The following is a 10,380-nucleotide window of genomic DNA, read 5'->3' on the forward strand; positions in this document are numbered from 1 at the left end:
TCTCTCCTTCCAGGCACCTGAACTGTGACCCACCCTCAGCCAGGGCCAACATACAGCCTCTCCTGCATAAAGTAGATCAAAGATAAAACATTCTCTGATCTACTATCCAAGCAAGCTTCCCTTTCACCCTGCTTCTCCACTTGCTTTCTTCCTTGCTGTAAAATAAACATTGCGTACATTTCATACATACACTGCAGAACCCTTGAGAAGCTTGCAGAGTTTATAGAGTTCTTATTGCAACAGCCCCTCCCAACCCCCTCCATCTCCACCTCTTTCAGTGCTCCGTTCAAATAAGCATTTATAGATCCTATATCTTTGTACTTTTTGTAACATTTCATAAAACAACCACTAGGATTTAGCTAACTTAAATGTTTTGTGCTGTTTTAACAAAAATAATATTTATTAATATAATATATATGTTAAAAGCTGTACTGGGTAATTTTGAATTTTCTTAAACCAGTGCTAGAACTTTATTTTGGTTATTTTTTGACTTGGAATTCTTATTAAGGTGCAGATTCTGAATGAGCAGATCTGGAGTGGAGCCCCAGAGTTGGCATTTCTACTAAGTTCTATCATCCCTGGACCACACTTTCAGTAACAAGACCCAGGACACTCTTCTGCATTCATATTACAGACCAGACCTAAAGAGAATGAATTTAGTCAAGTACTCTTCTTAGCCCTGGTCAAATCTCACGGTGAAAGTTTTACCTTGGTACAGAAATGCAATGGGATCAGGACCCATATAGGTAATATTTAATATACTTAACAATAATTTCTGGTGAGTCTTCAATAGCTCAGACTCTATTAACAGTTAGCTTCTCATTTTTCCAAAGAGCATCCACTTTCCCTCCCAGAAATCATCAGTTAAGTTTAAAAGCTAGATAAGACACCTTGTTATTGTTCACTGGTTGTTAAACTGTGTCAAAGATATAAATTGTTTCAAAGAATAATATATTTTGGCATTAGTACTTATTTTCTCTCTGATTTTTAAACTTATTATTGAAATTAGGATCACAGCATGCTCCCAGGAGGTATTTGCCTCAGAACAAAAGGAAATGTTTTAAGTTCAAAATCCTTATGATATGCTAACCATCTTCTATTCTTTTTAAAAATATATATATAAATGAAGACGGATGGCTATTTAAAGTTAATAAATATATATTTTAAATATACAGTACATTTATCAGGATGTGCATTGTCAGTAGAACTTAGGATAATAGTTTATTCATTGTTTAATAGCTTAAATATTACATCAGGGTTTTTCTTTTTAATGGAACTGAATACTATTTATTTTAGTTTGTCAAGAAAGCACTTTATTTATTTATTTTAAAATATATCTTTATTGATTTCAGAGAGAGGAAAGGAGAGGGAGAGAGAGAGATAGAAACATCAATGATGAGAGAGCCATTGATCGAGCCCACAACCCAGGCATGTGCCCTGACCGGGAATCGAACCCCGATCGCCTGGATCCTAGGTCGATGCTCAACCACTGAGCCACACCCCGCCAGGCAAGAAAGCACTTTATTTTTGTGTGTTGTGTGTTGGCTATTGTCATTTTTTTCTTTTTAAAAAAATCTTTATTTGTGAAAGTATAACAGATGTCCCCTTTTTTTCTCCTTTGATCCCCTCTACCCCTCTCCCGTCCACCCCCCACCTTCTCGCACTATTGTTTGTCTATGAGCTATGCATATATGCATATAAATTCTTTGGCATATATGCATATAAATTCCCTTCCCTCTGAAATACATCAGTCTGTTGCATATTTCAATGTCTCTATCTATTTTGTTCACCACTTTATTTTGTTCATTAGATTTCACATATAAGTGAGATCATGTGATACTTGTCTTTCTCTGACTGGCTTATTTCACTTAGCATAACACTCTCCAGGTCCCTCATGCTGTCTCAAAGGGTAAGAGATCCTTCTTTTTTATAGCTGCATGGTATTCCATGGTGTAAATGTCCCATAGCTTTTTTATCCACTCGTCTGCTGATGGGCACTTGGGCTGATTCCAGATTTTACCTATTGTAAATTGCACTGCTATGAACATAGGGGTGCATATATTCTTTTCGATTTGTGTTTCGGGTTTCCTAAGATATATTCTTAAAACTGGGATTACTGGTTCAGATGGCAGTTCCATTTTTAATCTTTTGAGAAAACTCCTTACTGTTTTCCATAGTGGCTGCACCAGTCTGCATTCCCACCAGCAGTGTACCAGGGTTCCTTTTTCTCCACACCCTCGCCAGCATATGTGTGTTGATTTATTGATGGCAGCCATTCTGGCAGATGTGAGGTGGTACCTCATTGTCGTTTTAATTTTCATCTCTCTGATACTTAGTAATGCTGAGCATTTTTTCATGTCTCTTGGCCATTTGTATGTCCTCTTTGGAAAAGTATTTATTTAGATCTTCTGCCCATTTTTTAATTGGTTTGTCTCCCTTTTGTTGAGTTGTATGAGTACTTTATATATTTGGGGAATTAACCCCTTATCAGATGTGTCCTTGGCAAATATGTTCTCCCATGCGGTGGGTTCCCTTTTCATTTTGATGCTGGTTTCTTTTGCTGTGCAGAAGCTTTTTAGTTTGATATAGTCCCGTTTATTTTTTCCTTTGTTTCTCTTGCCCTAGGTGATGTATCTGTGAAAATTCTGCCACAACCTGTCCAGAAATGTGCCCTGACCAGAAATCAAACCAGCAAGCTCTTGGTGCATAGGTTAATGCTCAGCCACTGAGCCACACCATTTGGGCTGGAATTTAATACTATTTAAATTAGATGAAAATAAACTTATCTTTAGTTTAAAAAATTAAATGCTTTGCATGGCTTGGTAATATAAAGTAAGCATTGTAGTATTAAGTATGTCACTTAAATTAACGTCTAAGTAAACTGAAAGGACCTCATGACAACTATATAGACAGTGCAGGTCTAAGAAGAGAATGTCTCAGAAATATGGTAACTAAAAGCCAGAGTTGAACCAGGTATGGAACAGATACCACAAAATTACAGTCTATCAAAACTCCTGGAATATCTAAAAAAGTTTTGGTCTTTATCTTAGTTTAAGATAGTCCTATATATGTCAGAAAAAAATAAGAAAAATATCTTATTACTGCATTGTAGGTAATTATTTAAAAATAATTTTTAGCCTGGCCTGGCGTGGCTCAGCAGTTGAGCATCAACCTAGGATCCAGGAGATCAGGGTTCGATTCCCAGGCAGGGCACATGCCAGGGTTGTGGGCTGGATCCCCAGTGGAAGGCGTGCAGGAGGCAGCCGATCAATGACTGTCATCATTGATGTTTCTATCTCCCTCTCTCTCTGAAATCAACAAAGATAAATTTAAAATAATAATAATTTTTAAAGTACAATACCAAAAAACCCCCCAAAATCCAAAGATATTTAGGCACAAAACTAAAGTAAACCTCAGGAGTGAGAAACAGCAAAAACAATGATAAAAGCAGAAACAGCAGAAACAAATGTTCAAATGCTTATGATATTGAAATTATCGGATTCAACCTATAAAACAACATGTCAGGTATATTTAAAGAAGCAACAGACAGTCTCGAAGATGCCTGCTGGAAATAGTAAACTAATCAGAGTGACACAAAATTATTAAAAATGAACCAAAACACTTATAGGAATAAAAATAAATGACATTAACTGAAATTTTAAAATGTAATATATCAGTTTAATAGCATATTAAAAGTAGCCAAAGAAAAAATTAGTGAATTAAAATTTATATCAGAAGAAATATTGAGTATAGTACAGACAAAAAAATAAAATAAAAATGAAAATACAGAAGAGCAGAGAAGTGACATAGAGAATATAGTGAGAAAATATAAGTTTAATCAGGATCCTAGAAGGAGAGAAAAATAGAATAGCATGAGGTAATATTTAAAATGATAGGAGGAGGCTTGACTTTGGGTGATGAACACACAATATAATATACAGATGATGTATTATAGGATTGTATATTTCAAACCTATATAATTTTATTAACCAATATAACCCCAATAAATTCAATAAAAATAAAAATTTTAAAAATCACCGGTGCTGAGAATATTTCAGAGTTGATGACAGACTTTAATTTATACATTCAAGCAGCCAAAAATAAAAATAAAAAAAATTCAAAGCCAGATAAATAAACTCAGGGGGCGCGGGGGGGGGCGGGGGGAGAAGTAGGAAATCCTTAAATCAGTCACATTGACAATGACTGCTTTCAAAGGAGTGTCAGACTAAGAAAGAAAGGGGAGTTATTTACATGTGAAAAGAAATGAGATCCTGAACATGTATGGAGCATTTGGTCTTTGAGTGGAAGAACATGTATTCTGTTGAGCCAAGAACACGGTTCTAGTTGAAGGCATATTTCTAGATTCGTGGGAGGGTAAGAGAGTTGCTATTGAGGAAATATGAGTCAGAGAGTGGAAGCCTAAAAACATACACAATAGGACTGTAAGCAGTAATGGGTGATATTAAACAAAAATTGTGGAAAAGTGCAAAATGAGACAGCAGCTATAGCTTGAGAAAGGCAGATCCCTAGATTACAGAAGATCTGAGAAATTTTTGCACCAGAGTGGATCAAAGGCCTGAAAGCAGGAGGCTGGCTGACCTGGAAAATGACAATCAGGACGCATTTTGAAGTACATTCAAGTTTTCAGTGATTTCCACAAATCCTTAGGGAGGGAAACCTGGTAAAATATCCTGCTTTCTGCAATCAAAAGTTTTGAGCCTTCCCAGATAAATATTAAATTCATATGTGATTTCACAAACTGGTTAAGTCTGAGATCTCTAGTTTATATGTGCAAGTTACATCTCTACACAAGAACGCAGTTTGTGTTTTCTGCCACACTCACTCACTGGTCTCTGACTCCTGTCTATATGGACATAGACTCAACTACTCAATTACGCTGTGTTGCCCATGTCTGCAGAAAAGTAGAAAGTCCTATCACATTTATTTTTAGGTTCATCTTTAATATAAAGTTGTGAAGAAGCTCAAAGGCTGTGAAAAAGTTCCAAGACCATTCCTTGGGCATCGTATTATCTACTCTCATTTGTGAAATGGCAAAAGTTAAGCACATTAGAATATTTGAAGTAGTCTATTGATATAACAAGTCATTTAGTTTAAAAAAGAGTAACCAATTTATGAGCCATGGTTGAGTCACGGCTTATAAAATAAGTAAACATTTCTTAACTGAATAAAAAGGAAGTAAAGGACAAATTAATCACGGGAATAATGGTATATAAATGAGCCCAGCAAAGCAATAATGGGAGTCATTTTATCCTAAGGGAACTCTAAGTACTTACTACACTAACCAGCCTTGAGTCGCTGCAGAAGGACCTTTGTGATGTGTGAGGGAGCTCTAACCAGCCACTGATTTGACTGGTTACATGTTCCGCATCCTTCAAAGTAAAATATCATTGAAAAGATCAGTAACCAAGTTTTTCCTGATGGTAACGGATTAGTTTGTTATTATTGTGCTATTTAGATTTTTACTGAATTTTCATCTTATACACGTTTAAAATGGTTCAGAATTCCCTGGTGTCTTTTTGTGGGTTGTAAAATGACAAGTTTGGTACTCTGCAGAGTAACACTTCAATAATTGAGTATCAACTTCAGGGCTGACTGAAGTTGTTATTTCAGTGTTTTATTCACTACTGTATTTCCAGCACTTAGATCAGTGCAAGTCCGTTTAGATATGTAATAAATATTTCTTGAATTAAGTTATGACACTGAGTGTAGTCATCTTAAAATGCTCAAGGTCAAAGTTTGGAACATAAAGTAAGTTTTTAGAGGGATCTTTACTTAAAAATGGAGTAAAGATGATAACTATACTCCATATTATTATGTGTATCCCTGTTATATTATCCTCTCTGCATACTCTATGCATTATACAATTTAGTATGTCTCTCAGGGAAGCCTTGTTTTTCACTAAGTCCAGGACTAGTCTCAGTTTATCTAGACTTCTAAACTTACGGTCTGCCAAGTGGTTAGACTTGAAAGTTGATTCATTGTAGTAAAACTCTCCTAGAAGAGTGTGTGTGTGTGTGTGTGTGTGTGCGCACGCGCGTGAGATGTATTGTTTACAATAAGAAAGAAAGCTGCCAAGAGGAACATCATCATCTTTAAGTGAGAAATAAAGTTATTTTCACATTGATACTTACTTGGTGAATATAGGATCCAAACTAGGGCCTTATTTTGATATTTTAATAGATAGTTGTATCCAACTAAGGTATCTTGACACATCATTTTTCCTTAAAGGGTTTGCCAATCACAAGGAATGGTAATGGAAACATTTATACTTTAGAACTCCCCCCAGAACATCCAGGAAGGACGTCATATGTGTTGTTTTACATCCCCTTGCCCCTTCTTGAGGTAGATTTTCATGCAGACCAAATCATTCCCCTCTTCTTCTCTTGATCTGAGTTTTTCTTTAATAAATGAATTTCATTGTTCAGTTTTAGATAAGCTAATAGGATCAGAAGGAAGTTACATCCAGATTTCCTGTTTGAAATATTGCTGCTCCCAGGACTCTTTCCACACCTACTCATTTGATTTTAATGTAATGCTCTTTGTTTTAGATATACTTTCTGCACCTTAGGCACTGCTGAAAAAAATAAAATAAAAATAATGCCCACCCAAGTAATGGAGGCAAAAGTAAAGTCTGGAATAATAATTTAATATTTTTTGCTTTTAATTCAAGTTGCTCCATGAATGGAATGGATACTTTGGTGAACTGGGTAAGTTATAATGCCTTACATGAGCATGACATGTTATATTTTCTAAAGCATGCTAACAAACATTACCTCTATATAATTATCAGCCCAACTCTTCTTGACTGTGACTAGCCTAGTTGTATACATGTGCTACTGAGGCTCAGAGAGCTTAGGTTATAGATAGAAAATAGAAGATGCTCAGATGTTAGCAAGAATACTGGTGGATAGTACTGAAGTTGAAAGGTAATGTCTGTCACAAGGAAATAGAGTGTACTGATAAGTTGATGTTCAGAGGATTTCCAGAAGTTAGTGGTTCAGATAGTAAATGAAAATGGTATAAAGTAATATTGTGATAAGAATTTAATGGAGATAGAAACTAAGTGAATCTCTTTCAGAAAGATTGCTATTTTTCAAGTCACACAAAAATGAACTTTAGTATTGAGGTAAGCTTAAGCACAAAAGTTCTCAAAAGTCATGCGATATATATTTGTGCTTTGACTCTTGGAATGTGTTTTATTTATTCATCGATCTTAAATATTCTTTGACACTTTAGCTAATTTAATGAGCATTCAAATTTTGCCACCTTCTTTGTGATATCTTTTGCTCATATTCTAAACATAATTGTCTTTTGACCTTTGTTTATGAAATAAATATCTATCATGAACTTTGGAAAATGAGTTTAGTTTCGATATATATTCATCAAATACATCATATGTTTATTGGCACTGTTATTATTTTTTTGTTTTCTTCAGATTTGTGAGTGAATGTTATCATAGAATATTATTCAAGACTGACAGGAAGATGAAAATACTATGAGAATATTCAAGAGTATTTCATAACTAAATATTACTGTTATAATGCAAATCTAAATTGTCCCAAATTTTTCATAAGAGAAATAATTCTTACTTAATGTTCTGAATGTAATAATAATCCTCTAAATAGGACATTAATATTTATCATAGTCTTTTAAATCTTTCATGGTATAAGTTCTCTCTCAAAAAATAATTCCTGAATACCTTTCTACGCATTCATGTCTGTAAAACTTCTTGAGTAGGAATTTAATAAAAGAACATGCATTTATCAAAAAGTTGCTGAGCATTTTCTATTTCCCTTGATTCTAACTTTTACTCCTGGCATATATACTATGAAAACTCAAAGGGTTAGAATTTTTAAAGTAGTTTTATATCTGTATATATAGTCATAATACAATATATCTAGTGTTAATAATTTCTTGGTTACCAAGAACACTGTTGTTCTATTTTAATGTCTTACTATAAATTGATATAAGAATTACCATTATGGAATAAAGAATTTTATAGTAGACAACTGAAAGTAGATGATGATTCTTGGCCAAGGACTCTTGTGGTCTGAATGCTGGCCCCATTGTGCCGTTCATTATTAACTAATGTAACCCTGGAAAAAATTCAGCTCCCCCTTAAAAAAAAGTATCTCTAGCTCTGTTTCTATGTATCTATATAGATATATAGAGATATGAATATATGAATCCATATATATATTCAAACACCTATAAATATATAATTATAATACATATATATTTGAATATAGATCAAGAGGAACTTCATAAAAGAGAATGGGGATAATACAAAATTTGGGAGGGCAGATGATAGGAACAGATTATGAACCAGAACCATGGATTACAACTCTAGCTGTCTGCCCTGGCCAGGGTGGCTCCCTGGGTTGGAGCATTCTCCCATGCATTGAAAGGTTGCTGGTTTGATTCCTGGTCAGGGCACATACCCAGTTTGCCGGTTCCATCCCCAGTAGGGGCAAGTACAGGAGGCAACCGATTGATTTTTCTCTCTCACATCCATGTTTCTCTCCCTTTCCCTTCCTCCCTCTCTCTCTAAAATAAATAAAATTGTGTCCTCAGGTCGGGATTAAAAAAAAAAGTTCTTGGCTGTTCTTGGTTGTCATGAGGGTACTTGATATCCCTGCATTTTAACAGGATTAGTCTTGAGATCCTCTTATAAAAAGGTTTGTGACTCAATTTGGCTTTTTCCCTAATAGGGTCTCTTCGCTCCTTCCACAGGTTTACTGAACTAAATTTGAGTGAGATTAAGATGAAAGAAAATCACAACATTTTTTTGTTTGTTTTTATAATGCTTGACTTTACTGTAAAATCTAATGGTGATGAACTTGGTTGAGAGTGCTTAGTTTTTAAAAAATATTTGTTAAATTGAATTAGTGAATCAAAATGGACACAAACAGAAAAATTATCCCAAAGTTAACTGAAATATGTACAAACCATCTAAAGAATTGGATTGTCTTGTGGGCTCTGCTTCCCCTTCCTCCCCCTCCTTCATCTAAACACATATGGAACAAATGTTACATAATATTATTAGAATAACTGGTTTAGAATTCACTTTAAAGTTTGAAATGCATTTTTGATTCTTTAAGTTCCCTTATGAAAATATTAGAAGTTGAAAACCATTTAAAGACAAATATGGTTAATAAAATATAAACTTAAGGTGAATGATACTGTTTTTCATGAAAACAATGATTTAATGGAAAATATGATTAAAACATGTATACTTTAAAAACGGATGTTGAAGATAATTCCAAAAGAGGTTCTCCAAAATATTTTAGGAAATTGTAATATCAAAATAAGTGTTTGGCAAATTATGGATATGTATTTAAACAGAAAACCTCTGGAGTTTGTTAAAACAAATACAGACATATTACATGCAAGGAGCATTAATTATGCCCCCAAATCCATATTTTCTTACAATCTCCAATTTTAATCTGTCAAGCAGTTAAGTGATTCCTAAGGAGCAGAAACTGGCCATCTTGTTGCACTTCCATAGACTTGGTTGGTAAGGAGAAAGCAAGCCCAGGTGGCTATAGATTGTTTATTACCCCAGGCAGCATGACTTCATCTTCCCCTTGGTTCCCTTTGGTCCCAAATCCCAAAGGGGCAATTTGGAGGGCTAGGCTGATGCTTCACAAATGGTTCTTCCGTGTCACAGCTGAAAAAGGTTGAGACTGAGTAGATTTTGATCTTTGTAGGAGTTGCTGGTTGACCTTGCCCTCCTACAGTCTAGAGAGACACATTATCTTTAAAACTGTGGAATGTCTGCAGGGAGGGAGGCTTTAGCTTTATTACCCTGAGATGAAAGCCGGTCTGGTTCCTGTTTTCAGAGCAGTTTTGCAAACATTCTTGAACAAAACTGTAAATGCCATTTGTTCAGAATTGCTGTAGAAATGCCAGAATTAGCTCTCAACATATCTATGATGAAAATTTGAAAGAAAGGTTGAAAATTGCTTAGGGTAGAGTATATCAAATGACTTCAACTTAAAAACCTCTTGCATGTCTATTTCTTTTTATCAACTATTTTCCTGTCCCAAATAAAAACAACAAATTAAAAATGTGACAAATGAAAACTCTAGACTTAATAAGACAAATGCTATACTTTATATTATTATTGGATATACAATAATTTTATTTTTCCAACATTGTCAGGAAATGACCCACTCCACTTAAGTGAATTTTCCAAATAATTAACTTTTTGTTTGTGTGTTTTTTGTTAATCCTCACTAGAGGATATTTTTTCAGTGGCTTTTTAGAGAGAGTGGAAGAGAGAGAGGGAGGGAGGGAGAAAGGCAAAGAGGGAGGGAGGGAGGGAGGGAGGGAGGGAGGGAGGGAGGGAGGGAGGGA

The sequence above is a fragment of the Miniopterus natalensis genome, chromosome 10 (assembly GCF_054644295.1).
Source record: "Miniopterus natalensis isolate mMinNat1 chromosome 10, mMinNat1.hap1, whole genome shotgun sequence".
Classification (NCBI taxonomy): domain Eukaryota; kingdom Metazoa; phylum Chordata; class Mammalia; order Chiroptera; family Miniopteridae; genus Miniopterus; species Miniopterus natalensis.